The sequence below is a fragment of the Acinonyx jubatus genome, chromosome D2 (assembly GCF_027475565.1).
Source record: "Acinonyx jubatus isolate Ajub_Pintada_27869175 chromosome D2, VMU_Ajub_asm_v1.0, whole genome shotgun sequence".
NCBI classification, from domain to species: domain Eukaryota; kingdom Metazoa; phylum Chordata; class Mammalia; order Carnivora; family Felidae; genus Acinonyx; species Acinonyx jubatus.
In genome coordinates, this window is record NC_069393.1 from 32,304,714 (window position 1) to 32,320,536 (window position 15,823).

A 15,823-nucleotide genomic window follows, 5' to 3' on the forward strand; every position below is an offset into this window, starting at 1 on the left:
TGTTTCAAATGCCTGAAACTGCCTCCAAACAGAGAGTATATTAGTTGCTGTGTGTTTGGAGATCTCATTTTATTTTGTAATTATAATTGTGATTTCAGCAGCCATGTGAAATTTAAACAATGCAAAATTTGTTATAATTGCTACCATGTAAGGTGGGCAGGGTATGGAAAAAATAATGTCCAGGGTATGGAAAAAATAATTTATTTGAATCTTTTAATACCAATTCTGAGATAACAAAAGCTGTAGTGATTATGTAGGGGATTGGGAATGGCCTGATTTATTATCTTTTACTTAGAAGTTTGGTAGAATCTAAAAAAAATTTTTTTATTTTAACATTTATTTATATTTGAGAGGCAGAGACAGAGCACGAGCAGGGGAAGGGAGAGTGAGAGAGAGGGAGACACAGAATCTGAAGCAGGCTCCAGGCTCTGAGTTCACAGACTGACAGCAGCGAGCCTGATGTGGGGCTCGAACCCACAAACCGTGAGATCATGACCTGAGCCAAAGTTGGCTGCTTAACCAACTGGGCCACCCAGGCACCCAAGAAGTTTGGTAAATTCTTAATGGTAGGTTGCTAAGCATGAAGTCAGCCTATTTGAAATTTTGAAAATATAAAGGGAATTCTGAACCTAATAGTGAAACTGTTTAGGCCTTTTCAGCCTAACTCTGGAGATATGACCCAAAGCAGCTAAAAATAGAAACTAAAGGTATAAGGGAAAGTTCAGGAGCAGATGCAGGGCAAAAGCATTCTGGGGTAATAGTTTGAGTTTATTTTTGTTTGAACTCAGATTGCCTATTTGCTGCATCTAGTTTATGTTCAGCGCCTGTGTTTTGCTTTCTTCTTCCACATTATATTCCTCTGTAGATACAGGTTTCCCAGACTGGGACTATGGTGTTTTGTTTTGTGTTTTAGATTCTGCATGTAAGTGATATCATATGGTGTCTGTCTTTCTCTATCTAACTTATTTCACATGGCATAATTTCTTGTGGTCACAAATGGCCAGATTTCATCTTTATTATGGCTGAGTAATATTCCCCATTGTGTGATGTGTGTGTGTGTGTTTGTATACACACATTTTTTTTTTTTTTACACCACCTCTTCTTTACCCATTTATCTACCAATGGACACTTAGGTTGTTTCCATAAGGAAACAAACAAACAAAAAAGAAATGGACTCAAATAGATGTGGTTGCCAGAGGGGAGAGAGGTGGGCCAAAAAGGTGAAGGGGATTAAGAGGTGCAGATTTCCAGCTGAAAAATAAGTAAGTCACAGGGATGGAAAGTACAGTCGTACTGATATTGCAATAACTTTGTATTGTGACAGATGGTAAACACACTTACCATGGTGAGCATTGTGTAGCGTAATGAATTATTGGATCACTATGTTGTACACCTGAAACTAATATAACTTTTTGACTGTATTTCAGTAAAAAAGTGTGTGGTTGGTTGCTTTGGGATATTTCAGAAATTGTACAGTGTCTAGACAAATAGGAGATACTCAGTAAGTTCTTAGAGAATTAAGAATTCTTGAAACAAAAAAGTGAGGAACATTGCATGTTAAAAATATGGTGAGTTTTGCTTTGGTTTTTATTTCTTTTTAAAAATCTGTTAAGGATAATATAGTGCTAATTACTGTATAGTAACAAGGACTGTTCTCATTACAGATAACTTTGTCACTTTGACACCTGTGGTGCAATTGCAAAGCCTTTGGAACTAGGTCAGTTTTATGCCTGCTATTGTTATTATGAAAATTATTATGGAAACGCATCAAAACATGGTTTATTGTAGGACTATTCAATGGAAAAATAATGCAGCCATCTATGTAATTTAAAACTTTATAGTAGTAGCCACATTAAAAAAGTAAAAAGAAACCAGTGAATTTGTATATTTTTTATTATTATTTCTAATGTTTATTTATTTTGAGAGAGAGAGAGAGAGAGAGAGAGGGAATGCATATTAGCAGGTGAGGGACAGAGAGAGAGAGAGAGAGAGGGAGAGAGAGAATCCCAAGCAGGCTCAGTGCTGTCAGTGCAGAACCTGATGTGGGGCTCAATCTCATAAATGAGATGATCTGAGCCGAGATCAAGAGTCAGATGCTTAACCAACTGAGCTACCCAGGAGCCCCTCTGTAATATATATTAATACAGAATATCAAAGCAATTATTTCCACATGTACTCAATATAAAAATTACTAATTATTTTACTTTTTTTGGTGTTGTACTAAGTTTTAAAAATCTTGCCGCACATCTCAGTTAGGATGAGACACATTTCAAGTGGTCAGCAGAGCATGATGCTAGTGGCTTTTATAATGTACAGTGTAAGTCTATCATTTTATTCTCTTTCTCTCATCAGATTCATTACCAAGCAGTCATAGCAAGAGTATTAACTTTTTCCTGTTCAATGAACTTCCCAAAGGGTAGATGACAAGGAGATATAAGGAATTTGGGCAGTTAATTCCCTGAGGAAGTAAGTTCATTGTTTTAGATAGACTATAAAAGAAAGATATCTGGTCCACATTGTTACAGCCTCAAGAAAGAATTATAATTTGAAACCTGTTCTTTTTTTGACAATGATATCACATCAAGGAAGCAGAGATAGACTTTCCGTGTGGAGATATAGCATATTAGAATTCCTTAGAATTTGGCAAACAGCATCCTAAATTGGAATAAAAAGCACTGGCCTTCCCACACTATTCAGTCACTTTAGAATGAGAATGGAGGCACAGGTAGAGATTTTACGTGTAATCCTTGTGCAGGGGCCGTGCTAATCTCTGCATTGTTCCAATTTTAATACATGTGCTGCTGAAGTGAGCACGGGGGTAGAGATTTTAAATGAGTGATTTGTTGTTATTCAATGTGACTGATGGAGTTTCTTCTAAGATACTAGGCTATGGAATAATTAGAGTTTTGCGTTATTTTTATGCAGTCCTACAGTCCAAAGAATAGAATTTTATTAGCTGTAATTGACAGAACAAGTAAATGCAACACAAACACATTAATCAAATTCATTTTTCCTGAGTCTTTTTTTTTTTTTTTTTTTAACCTAGTATTAGTGCTTCTCTTTGTGAAGTCTGCATTCTAGGTCTTAGTGATAGGTAGGGATTATGGTTAGGTTCCTTAAGGGAAATAGGTTAAGGGTGGGGTTGCCATATAATTTATCGTCTTAACCACAGCACCTCTAGAGTTGAGAGAGAGTGCTGTTAATAATTATATCGGGACAACATGTGTTAAACCAGAGGTGTCCCAAGCAGATTAGGACACATGGCCACCCAAGTTAAAAGGCTTTGTTAAAGCTTTGCTATCTTCTGTTTTGGCAATCCTGGTAGGCTATGGAAAGTGCATTTGTGGAAGTTATCACTTTTAAGGGCCTGTTCTGTCGGTGACATCTCCTTTATCTCAGGGCTTAGACAACTTTTTATTTAGGGCACATTGAACTTGAGAGGTTGAATGAGAAGGAAAAGGTAAAAGGTTTTAATTTAACAGACTGGCTATATCTCCCATCCCCTACAAAAAGGTTTTGCAGGTATGAAATGTGACAGAAGAATGTTTTCTTTTAATTGTGCAAAGTTATTGTCTTTAAATCTTCTAGATTAACTCCTTAAAAGCAAGTACAAAAAAACTGAGCATTGGGGGTGCCGGACTGGTTCATTCTGTGGAGTGTGCAATTCTTGATCTTGGGGTTGTGAGTTTGAGCCCCACACTGGGTGTAGAGATTACTTAAAAATAAAATCTTTGAAACAAAACAAAACAAAACACCAAAAAATAATGGAGCACTTTCTTCCTGATAAAATTAGGTTGCAAGACATTGATTACACATTTGATTTTTATTGTTCAGTGCTTTTATTTAGATTTTTTTTGTTAACCATCTTTGAAAGAGATATCGTAGTATATCTGCTTGATCTGGTGGCTTTTTACATGTAAAAGGCATGGGATATGTGATGCCATATATCTTGGATATACATGATTTTAGAGGAGATACTGATTTTTTTCCTAGACTTTTCTTTTTTTAGCATATATAATAAAATTGACTTTTTTTGCTTGTACATTTATGTGAATTTTAATGCATGTGTAGATTTGTGTAACCACATTAGCAATCAGGATACAGAACAATTCCTTCACCCTTAAAATTCTCTTGTGCTGTCCAGTGGACTCAAACCCTCCTCTCATCCACCACCCCTGGCAACCTTTGATCTGTTCTCTGTTCTTATGCTCTTGCCTTTTGCAGATTATCACATAAATGGAATCAAATAGTTTGTAACACTTGGAGATTGGCTTTCACTCTGCATTATGCCTTTGAGATCCACCCATGTTGTTCCATGTATCAATAGTTTGTTCCTTTTTATTGCTGAGTTGTTTTCCATTGTATGGATGTACCACAGTTTTGTCTTTTACCAAAATTGGTAAGTTTTCACCGATTATTTCTTCAAATATTTTTTTCTGCACTGTATTCTTTGTTTTCTTTCTGATGACATGGTTGTTATACACCCACAGATTCCTGAGGCTCTGACCTCCTTTGAGAACACTGTTGTTCATTCCTTGGTGTCATTCATTCAACAGTTTTTGAACACTTGTTTTCTATTCTCCTGTTAATAGGCAGCTATTTACAGGGTGTTTTTTTGTTTGTTTTGTTTTGGTTTGTTTTAGAGAGAGCACAAGAGTGTGACTGGCGGGGGAGACACGTGGGGGAGGGAGGGAGGGAGGGGGGGGGAGAGAGAGAGAGAGAGAGAGAGAGAGAGAGAGAATCTCAAGCAGGCTCTGCATTCAGTGCAAAGCCAGACATGAGTGTCGATCCCACGACCTTGGGATCCTGACCTCAGTCAAAATCAAGAGTCAGACACTCAACCGACTGAGCCACCCAGGCGCCCCTCCAGGATTTTTTTTTCTCTAATAAAATTGCAGCTGTGAACATTCTTGTGCAGGTCTCTCTGGGTACCCGGCCCAGGCTTTCTCTATGGTATTTGCCAACAAGCAGGATTGCTAGGGTGTAGGATTTGCATATTTTTCTTAACATATGCTGCCCAAAGTGGTCATGAGCAATTTACTTTTTCACCAGCAGTGTGTAAGAGTTTACATTGCTCTATATCCTTTTCAACACGTGGTGTTGTCAAGCTTTTTATTTTTTATATATGTAATGGGTATGAAATGGAATCTCCTAGTCTTTTAAATTATTTTTCTGATTATGAGTGAGGCTGAGCATTTAAAAAATATATTAGCTGTTCATGTTTCTCCTACTATAAGTTGACCGTTTATATCTTTAATCCATTTTTCTATTTAAATTTAAAATCAGCTCTTGGGGCCCCTGGTTGGTCATGATCTCATGGTTCATCCACATTGTCAGTGCAGAGCCTGCTTGGGATTCTGTTTCCCTCTCTTCTGCCCCTCCCCTGCCCCCAAAATAAACAAATAAACATTAAAAAAAATAAAATTAAAACCTGCTCTTAGGATCAGTTTTAAGTGTTTTCTGTATAATTGTACTGTTTTAAATATTTGTCCTTGATCAAAAAACTTTCAGTGGCCTCTGATATGAAATCAAGGGTCCCTAATTTATCTTTTTAGATATTCTACTTCAAAAATCATCATTGCACAGAGCTTCTGGGTTGGTGAACATGTGGAGATGTGGGGACAGTGGTATGCCTGGAGAGAGCATGGAAGCTCCGTGCCCCTTCCCACATACCTTGCCCTACGCATCTCTTCTGTCTGGTTGTCTCCAGGGAGACACTGTCAGAATTGAGTTGAATTCTTGGATACTCTGCTGGTGTCCAAGAATTGCTTCTTGGTGGGCTGGAAAACACCTTCACACACACATAGGTATTGAGTCCAGGAACCCAAAATAGTTGTTATGTGTCAGGAAAGGGAAGTTGGCACAGAAGAATAATCTGGATGAGATTTGGAACAGTGATCATCTATGAGCCGTGACAGTCGTTCAGCCAGCTCCTCGGAAACCCGAACACAATTTTCATGAAAGAGAAACTGTGTAAGAAAATTCACGTGAATCAACTACACCTTGATGAGTTTCAAATGTCAGTTTGACTTTAAAAGGTTGTAAAATACATTTCATATCAAATTATGGCCACAGGAGCAAAGGTCTGTCAGATGGAAAAGGCTTCAACAACAACCTCTGTGTCAAAACTTCTGTGTCTCAACTTAACACACATCTAGTTAAAAAACAAACAAACAAAATGATTCCTCATTTTCTGCCTTCTGAAACTTTGTACACTGTTTTGTTATATTTTATGGACTCAATATGTTCTCTGTATAAATTCAGATTGGTGATGCATGTCAGCAGCTGAAACATATTTAGTATTTTAAAACCAAATCAGCATTTGCTACATCTGTAGACCTCATGTCTAGATAAGTAGCCATTTTTAGCCTGTGTTATATCATATCAGTGTTGCCATACATTGTTAGCAAAATACTGTCCCAGTGACACATGTTTGTATACTACATAGCATGAAAATGTTTAACTTGGGAAATACAGTTGACTTTTGAACAACACGGGTTTGAACTACATAGGTCCACCTATATGTGGATTTTTTTTACAGCACATTATATGAATGTTATCTCTCATGATTTTTCTAATTCCTTTCTCTAGCTTTATTATAAGAATACGGTGTATTATATGTGTATATATATATACATACACACACATATAATACACATAAACAGTGTCAACCAGCTGTTTATGTTATTGGTAAGACTTCTGGTCAAAGTAGGCTATTAGTCGTTAAGTTTTTGGGGAGTCAAATGTTATATATGGATATTCAATTGTGAAGGGGTCAGCACCCATAACACCTGCAATTTTTAATTCTCTTTTTCTTTTAGGGTAGAGTTTTAACTTTTTTTAATAATTTATTTTTTAATTTACATCCATGTTAGTTAGCATATAGTGCAACAATGATTTCAGGAGTAGATTCCTTAATGCCCCTTACCCATTTAGCCCATCCCCCCTCCCACAACCCTTCCAGTAACCCTCTGTTTGTTCTCCATGTTTATGAGTCTCTTCTGTTTTGTCCCCCTCCCTGTTTTTGTATTATTTTTGCTTCCCTTCCCTTATGTTCATCTGTTTTATACCTTAAAGTCCTCATATGAGTGAAGTCATATGATTTTTGTCTTTCTCTGACTGACTAATTTCACTTAGCTTAATACCGTCTAGTTCCATCCACGTAGTTGCAAATGGCAAAATTTCATTCTTTTTGATGGCCGAGTAATACTCCATTGTATATATATATACCACATCTTCTTTGTCCATTCATCTGTCGATGAACATTTGGGCAATTTCCATATTTAGGCTATTGTCAATAGTGCTGCTATAAACATTGGGGTGCATGTGTCCCTTTGAAATAGCATACCTATATCCCTTGCATAAATACCTAGTAGTGTGATTGCTGAGTTGTAGGGTAGTTCTATTTTTAATTTTGGGGGGAACCTCCATACTGTTTCCCAGAGTGGCTGCACCAGTTTGCATTCCCACCAACAGTGCAAAAGAGATCCTCTTCCTCCGCATCCTCGCCAACATCTGTTGTTGCCTGAGTCGTTAACATTAGCCATTTTGACAGGTGTGCAGTGGTATCACGTTGTGGTTTTGATTTGTATTTGCCTGATGATGAGTGATGCTGAGCATCTTTTCATGTGTTGGTTGTAATTCTTAAACTACCCTTGTGTTTCTGGCTTCTTCCTAGCTGGAAGTTCCTGGCTTCCATAAAGCCAGTTGAAGTGGTGGTTTTGTTTCTTAGTGGCCGTGCTTTGTGTGTGAGATGTACTGTGGAGTAGAGATGTTGTAGTTTAGTAATAATGCACATTAAGTAAATAAAATAATTCCTCTGTAAATGAGGTAATTGCACATTAGCAATAGTCATTCAGTATCACTCTTGACATTTGGCCATCATGTTCATCTGCCTGTTCATGATGAAGGGAGCCATGTCTTTGGCAGATTATTTTGCCAGATGTCCAGGGTTTCCTTCCCAAATGGAGCAGCTTGAGTCACATGAGGCTGGCCTTGATCTTAATGGAGGTCAGTTTATATATAGTTTGTAGAGCTGACAAGTAGAAAACAAAGATTCGTGAAGTTCATCCCTTGCTATGCCTTATGGGATGAAGTTTGTGCTTCTTGTGCTCTGTGGTGCAAGGGTCTCACATGGGTAGCAAAGAAGCCTGGGAGAGAAAGGACAGGGACTTTTTTTTCTTGTTTTCTTTTTTTCAGTTTGGAGCTTTGTCCTGCCCCAAGGAAGGCAGTGCATTCTAGGAAAAAGAACAGTGAACTTAGCCTATTTTCTGCTCTAGTTCTGGTTTCATTTTTTATTTCGTATGTTTAGATGATCACCCACATTTTTCTCCTTTATTAAATGGAGGTAATATTGCTTCTCCTTTGTTCCCATGAAAGATGGCAGGATAGGCAAACTTGAGGCTCTTTTACTGCCCTTGTAGAAGTAGCACGTGGCTGTGTAAAATACTACTAAAAAAGCCAAAAAAGAGAGCACGTATTGCCCAACAGATAATATTAGTGACGAAGCTGATTATCCCCACTGTCAATACTTACGCTTCTAGAAGTTTCCAAATTATGGTTACCTTTTGAGTGAGCGATCTGTGTATAATGCCTCTAGTGGGTACTATAATACGATTATAAAGAATTAAAGGTGGGGCGCCTGGGTGGCTCAGTCGGTTAAGCGGCCGACTTTGGCTCGGGTCATGATCTCGCGGTCCGTGCGTTCGAGCCCCGCGTCGGGCTCTGTGCTGACAGCTCAGAGCCTGGAGCCTGTTTCGGATTCTGTGTCTCCCTCTCTCTGACCCTCCCCCATTCATGCTCTGTCTCTCTCTGTCTCAAAAATAAATGTTAAAAAAAATTAAAAAAAAAAAAAGAATTAAAGGTGATGTAATCTGTAAGTCTCACATTTATAGAGACTATTCTCAAAGAGCACTTTCATAACTTTTCCTTTTATTCCATTGGAATAACTAAAGCAGGGTTCTTATATCTGTTTTTATGATATACTGTTGGCAGAAATAATCATTTCCATATGTACATCACATTATAATTTAAAAAATCTCTTTCATACATTATCTCAGAGGAGACCTGCAGAGGTTAAATGATGTCCTGAGGACATAACACTACTTAGTGACCGATTCACATTTGAATCCAGAGCTTCTTGGTGTCCATCCCATCAAGATATCTTGATGGGGAGAATAATACAGCAAATCTAGAATGTGCTTTATGCTTGAGCGCTAAGAAGATGCAAGCATTAATCAAGTTGAGAGAGCATTCTTTTCTTCCCTTAGTACTGTATCAACAGATGTGTTGCTAGCACTCTGGTGGTGGGAATAACTATGAACGGTAACAAAACAACAAAATGTAAGCACATTGGGAAGACAGACATGAAGCAAGTCTGATAGCAGTCTTAGGTCTTCCTTTTATTTTGGGTTTTGCCTGCAGCATGGGTCACAGGAAGAATCAGTCTGTTGTAGAGACAGAGGCCTGTTAAGTCCTCTGGTTTGCAGACCTATGTTTGTTCTTTGCAGCTGAATTATAGCTGCTGTGAGACTGTAAGCTTGGAATTTATGGTAATAGAAACTTTAAATGTCCCAAACATTGTAATATGGGTGGAAGGAGCCCTTTTCTTAGGGGAGCAGGGTCACATATTTATTTTGAATTTGAGCTGAATCAACAGGCAGTTTCTGAGAATACGGTTTCCAAGTTCAAAGAAACTACAGTTATGCTACTATGTGTAAATCTGGTGGTTTTCATGTGTTGTGTGGATATAAATATAGTTTCTTCTTTTGAGAGGCTCTAATTTTAAGCAAGGTTTAGTGTCTCTGACATGATTTTTCTTTTCCTTTTTTTTTTTAATGTTTATTTACTTCTGAGAGACAGAGTGTGAGTGAAGAAGGGGTACAGAGAGAGGGAGACACAGAATCTGAAGCAGACTCCAGGCTCTGAGCTGTCAGCACACAGCCTGACGCGGGGCTCAAACTCACAGACTGTGAGATCATGACCTGAGCCAGTCGGATGTTTAACTGACCAAGCCACCCAGGTGCCCCTATTGTCCCCTTAAATTTTTTTTAAATGTTTATTTATTTTTGAGAGACACAGAGAGAGTGCAAGCGGGCGAGGGGCATAAAGAGAGAGGGAGACACAGAATCTGAAGCAGGCTCCAGGCTCTGAGCTGTCGGCACAGAGCTCGACGTGAGCTCAAACTCATGAACCGTGAGATCATGACCTGAACCGAAGTGAGACGTTTGACCGACTGAGCCACCCAGGCACCCCTTCCTTTTTTTTTTTTAAATTTAGCTCAAACCTGATGGATTGTAGGATTTTTTGGGTGGGGGTGGGGCTGGATACCACTTAGTCTTAGACTCCTTAGATTTATATTGCTTACAGATCTCTCTAATGAGATAATTTTCCTCTCACAATTTAAAATGATGCATGAGCTTGATTATCCTCCCTAAAATAAATACCTAAACACGAATGTATGATGTAAAAAATTTAAATGAGTTGTCAATACTAATAGCAACAATACCATTTAACATTTGTCATGCATTTACTAAGTGCTGGGTACCAAGAACTTTTTGTATTTGCTAATTCTTTATATAAAAATTATAAATTAACATGTAACAGTTTATAAAATGCTTTCTTGTCACAATATAACATTCATGAAATGTCTTGTGAGATAGATGGTATTCATTTTAACTGATGACGGATGGGAGGCCCAGGTTGTGTTGTGTGTGGTTATGATTTACTGAGCACTTATTAAGTACCTGGCACTATACTATACTAAACACTTGACTTGCATCATTTTATGTAATCCTTAGAACCGCACTATGAAGCAAGTACTATTTTCAAACACTTTTTCCAAATGAAGAAACCGAGGTTTAGAGTGATTAAGTGACTTGCCCAAGATTACATAGCTAGTATTAGAGTAGGCAGTCACCTGTAGTTTTTGAGAAAACTTTGTTTGAAATAGAAAAAGGTGCCCCCTGTGGTGAACCAATTAAATAACTGAAAGTTCTGGGCTGCCACACTACCCTAGGTAGTAGCTTGGGGGCTTGTGCTAGGTGCCACCTCTTCCAGCACACATAGCCCCCATTCCAGGGCGGATGGCTTGCTGAGCAGCTGAACATAGGCAGAATTTCGGCCCCATTTTGCTTTCTTGGCTAGGTGCTCTTGTACTGTATATAAACTTTGCCACCCTACACGGTGTTCTCAAAGCTCGGATTTTGATCAAGGTCTGTCTGATGTCATAACCTATACTCTATTTAGTAGCATACTCCCAATTAATGGCAAAGTTATGACTTCAACCCATGATTTTCTGACCATAAAAACTTTGCTCTTTTTGTTATGTACCATTTGATATACAATGGCACCGGGGTCCCATATTGTGCTATGCCCATTGCCTAGTTCCACAGGCATTGTTTGCTGGTGACGGTAAAGACTTCTAAGGGCTTCAAAGGGGGAGAGCCAAAGAGTTATAACGTCCCATGTCTTATAACTAAATGTGTTTTTGGTTAAGTGTAGCTCAAGACTTGTCTTGAATTCCTGGTTTCCCCACTTAGTTCCACATGTGACTTTTACCAAGTTAGGGAGAGAATACGGTATAATAATTAAGAGCATGGACTATGGAATCAGACTGCCTAAGATCAAATTCTAGCTGTTACTTACTAGCTGTGTGGACTTGGGCAACTTACTTATTGTCTTTAAGCCTAGTCTGTAATATTGGAGGTGGGGTGGGAAATAAGAGTTCCTATCCCAATGAGTTGTGAGAATTACTAGATGAGGTAAGTGTATAAAGCATTTAGAAAAGTGCCTGGCACATAAATATAGTAACTGCAATTTGATTGCTAGCTGTTGTTGTTATTTTTATTAGTATTCTATCATTGTTGAGTTTATGCCTATAAGTCAAATCAGTTTGATTTGCTGAAACATAAATGATTATCTAAATATGGTCTCTTAGGGCTTTTTCTTGCCAGACCGGAGTTTTCAAAGATTGTGTCCAAGTATTACTTTAGGGATACTAGCCCAATTGAAACCAATTCCTGAAAGAGGTGTGCACAAGCCATCTAGTACTCTCCCTTTTTCCTCTAAAATAGCATTTATACTGTGTTGTGATACCAGTCTATCTTTGGACTGTTAGCATTAAAGAATTGCATTTTCAGTAGATTGCCTTAAGTTACAGCCACTAACAATAACTCATACATAAAACATTTCTTTTGGATTATCAGCCAGTTTGGGAAGCCTCTAAAGAAATTGCATAATTCACTGGTTGACTGGGAATCTTGATTCTTGAAAGGCTGTAATAGCATTATCATTGCTTGTTGTATTCATTGTACATGTATTGACATGTTTTTAATAATACTTTTTGCTGTATTCAAAGAACATCTCAGTCTGAGAGACTCCTTGGCTGACATTACTTTGTCATAGCTGGCATATTACCTGAGTAGCTTTTGCGACCCCATTTTGTTCATTGACCTTCCATGTCCACGTTTTTCTCCCTTCTGCACTCTTCATCCTCGTTTCAGTGTGTGCCCTAAGAACTCAGAGTTAGGATCTCAGAATGCATGGTTTCAAGATTAAGATTTTTACTTGAGGAGACATATTAAAGCACACAAGTATATGAAAAAGCTAATTAAACAGTAAATGACAAAATTGCCATTGTATATTGGTTTTATCAGTCAGAGTCTCACTAGGAAAATGGAAATTCTCTCAGGTATTTACAACAGTAGAAATTTGATGTAGGAAAGTTGTGACACAGGCGGTGAAGGGGCTGTGAGCCAAATAAGAGATGACGAGTAATCTAGAGATCAGCAACAGGAAGTCACTACCACCACCACCTTCACCACCCCTTCCAACTGAAGAAACATAGGGAGGTACAACATTTTTGCACAGTGAATACAAACATTGTTTCAGGGGGAAAAAAAAGGAAAGAAAAAATAGAATATTTAATATATTTAAATAGAATATTTAGTTTGGTTAGGTAAGGACAAGTACAGCGTGATCTCTCTCTCCCTCCCTCCCTCCCTACCCAAAAAGTACAGAAAGTCCCGTAAAAATTGCTATTTTTGAACAGGCAGTTTCTCACTTTTTCTAGAAGGTGCTAGCCTGCATGTCAGTGCTAAAGGATAAAAATTGGAATAACATCACCTAGTTTTACATTTTTTTAATCTCTAAAAAGAGGGAAAGAATTCAACACCTAGCCAAAGTGGTCTGAGGAGTAATGCCTACTAAATATAAGCCAGTGTTTCTCCCCACTGAAGAATTCTGCCCCCCACCCCATGAGAATGTTCTTGGAAACAACCCTCTGTGCTGTGTCATGTCCACAGATATACTAGTATTTGCTACCCAAAGAGATGGTGTCTAAAATCTCTGCCACCCAGAAAACGTGAAATATAATTATTAAAGTAATCTATTTCCCTTTTCTGAAAGTAAGAATAGGCAGCTTTCAGTTACTGGAAATAATTATCTAACTCCAGCTTGTCTGTGGGTGGATGAGCATCACTGATGAGTGTTGGTCAAGAAATAAGCCAATGACTTTGCTGAATGTGTCAGTTTCTTGGCATTCCCTAAAAGTACACATCACAAAATCATGGGGCTGATTAAACCTTGGTTTTCATGGCTCTATTTAGTCTATTTCCTTGGCTTTGAGAACGTTAGTCATTTAAAAAAATCTCCCCATTCTTTGATATTATTTAAATTATCTTTTGAAAACAGATTTTTTTTTTTTGGAAGAATGTCTCCTTTTCTTTCTTTCTTTTTTTTTTTTTTTAAAGTTTATTTATTTTGAGAGAGAGAATGAGCACAAGCAGGTGAGGAGCAGAGAGAAGGAGAGACAGTATCTCAAACAGGCTCTAAGCTGTCAGTGCAGAGCCCGATGTGGGGCCTGAACTCACAAATTGTGAGATCATGACCTGAGCCAAGATCAAAAGTCAGATGCTTAACTGACTGAGCCACCCAGGTGCCCCTTCAAAACAGAATTTTAAGGCAGATTTAAGAAGTAATGTGAGAGAGAACAATGATAATATATTTAGAAATAGAAGTTTCAAAAATGCAGTATTATTTAATGGAATGAGCTTCAATGTTAAAATGCCCAAATTCTGTTTGTAACTCTGCCTCTATTCAGCTGTGTCATTAAGGTTATGTATCATTAAGGTTAAGAGGTTGTTTAACCTCTCCATGTCTGTTCCCCAAGTATCCATGTAGGATCATAGGACTTCTATTCATCTTAGAGACTTAGAATGAGGTTTGAATGAAGTCTGTAACCTTTGCTTTAAAATAAAAAACTTTAGTACAAAAATAAAGAATACTCTTTGTTATGGACTGATTGTTTCAGTCCTCCCAAAATTCGTATGTTGTGGGGTGACTGGGTGGCTCAGTTGGTTAAGCATCTGACTCTTGATTTCGTCTCAGGTCACGGTCTCATGGTTCATGAGTTCAAGCCCTGCATGGGGCTTCTCTCTGACAGTGGGGAGCCTGTTAGGGATTCTCTCTCTCCCCTTCTCTCTCTGCCACCCCCCCCAACAATAAATAAATAAACTTAGAAAAAAATTCATAAGTTGAAGTGCTCATCTCCAATGTTAATATATTTGGAGATAGGGCCTGTGGGAAGGTGATAAAGATGATGTGAGGTCGTAAAGGTGGAGCCCTAATCCAGCAGGACTGGAAGTAGAAGGAATACTAGAAGTCACAGTGAGAAGGCAGCTATCTATAAGCCAGGAAGAGAGCTTTCACAAGAAACCAACCCTGTCAGACCATCATCTGAGACTTGTAGCCTCCAGAACTGTGAGAAAGTAAATATCTTTTGTTTAAGCCGCATAGTCTATGGGTTTTTGTTTTTGTTTTTTGAGAGAGAGAGAGTGCACGCATGCACTTGTTTACATGAGCAGGGGAGGGGCAGAGGGAGAGAGAATCTTAAGCAGGCTCCATACCCAGTGCAGGGTGGGGGATGGAGAGGGGTGTTGGGGAGGGGCGGGGCTCTCGATCTCAGGACCATGAGATTATGAACTGAGCTGAAATCAAGAGTTGGATGCTTAACCAACTGAGCCACCCTGCTGCCCACACCCCATATGGTATTTTGTACCCCAAGTAGATTAAGACAGTCTTGGTACTACATTATCTTTAAATCCTACAAAACTTTTAAATTTTGTTTCAAGAAATGGCTCCTTTGAAAAACCTGCTTATAATACTTACAAATCACACTTTAAGAGAAAGGAATATTGAGTGAGCAGTTACTCAGCACCAGGCATTGTTTTAGATGCATTTAAAAGAAGTATTTAAAGGGGCGCCTGGGTGACTCTTGATAATGGCTCAGGTTATAATCTTGAGGTCATGAGACTGAGCCCTGCATATGGCTCCACGTTGATAGTACAGAGTCTGCTTGGGGTTCTCTCTTCTTTCTCTTTGCCCCTTCCTGGTTGGGGGCTCTCTCTCCCTCCCTCTCTCTAAATAAATAAGTAAACACTTAAAAAAAAGTATTTAAAAATTTAATTCTCAAAATAACCATAGGTAGTATTTTTTTCCCTTATTTTACAGACAAGGCAACTAAGACTTTCCCAATGCCATATAGTTAGTAAGTGACAGCACTGAGATTGAAACATAGTCCCTCTGAAGCTTTTTAATTATATCCTAATTCCTTCTAAGTTTCTGCTAGCTCTACTCAGCTCAGTAGAATGCCAGGCAGAATGCAAAGGTTAATGCAATCCTAGGATATTAGAATTAAGAAAAGATTTAGACTTCATCTAACCTAACTTTCTTGTGTTATGGATGAGAGAACCAAAGACCAGAGAGTTAGGAGAGTTGAGATTGAGGAGCGGATTAGTGAAGTGAAGATCAATGCTGCCAATGT

General features: G+C 38.4%; 1 protein-coding gene, 1 long non-coding RNA gene and 1 other non-coding gene across 9 annotated transcripts in view; 2 read left to right on the forward strand and 1 right to left on the reverse strand.

The window, feature by feature from the left end:
- Positions 1 to 15,823, forward strand: part of MCU (mitochondrial calcium uniporter) — a 194,865-nt gene that overhangs the window by 49,603 nt on the left and 129,439 nt on the right. The gene's annotated exons all lie outside the window — the stretch shown is intronic.
- Positions 1,861 to 9,951, forward strand: LOC128312624 (uncharacterized). Its single transcript, XR_008292130.1, has 2 exons — positions 1,861 to 8,632; positions 8,864 to 9,951. It is a non-coding gene; the product is annotated as an uncharacterized LOC128312624 (long non-coding RNA).
- Positions 2,711 to 2,814, reverse strand: LOC113600435 (U6 spliceosomal RNA). The gene has a single exon (XR_003421429.1). It is a non-coding gene; the product is annotated as a U6 spliceosomal RNA (small nuclear RNA).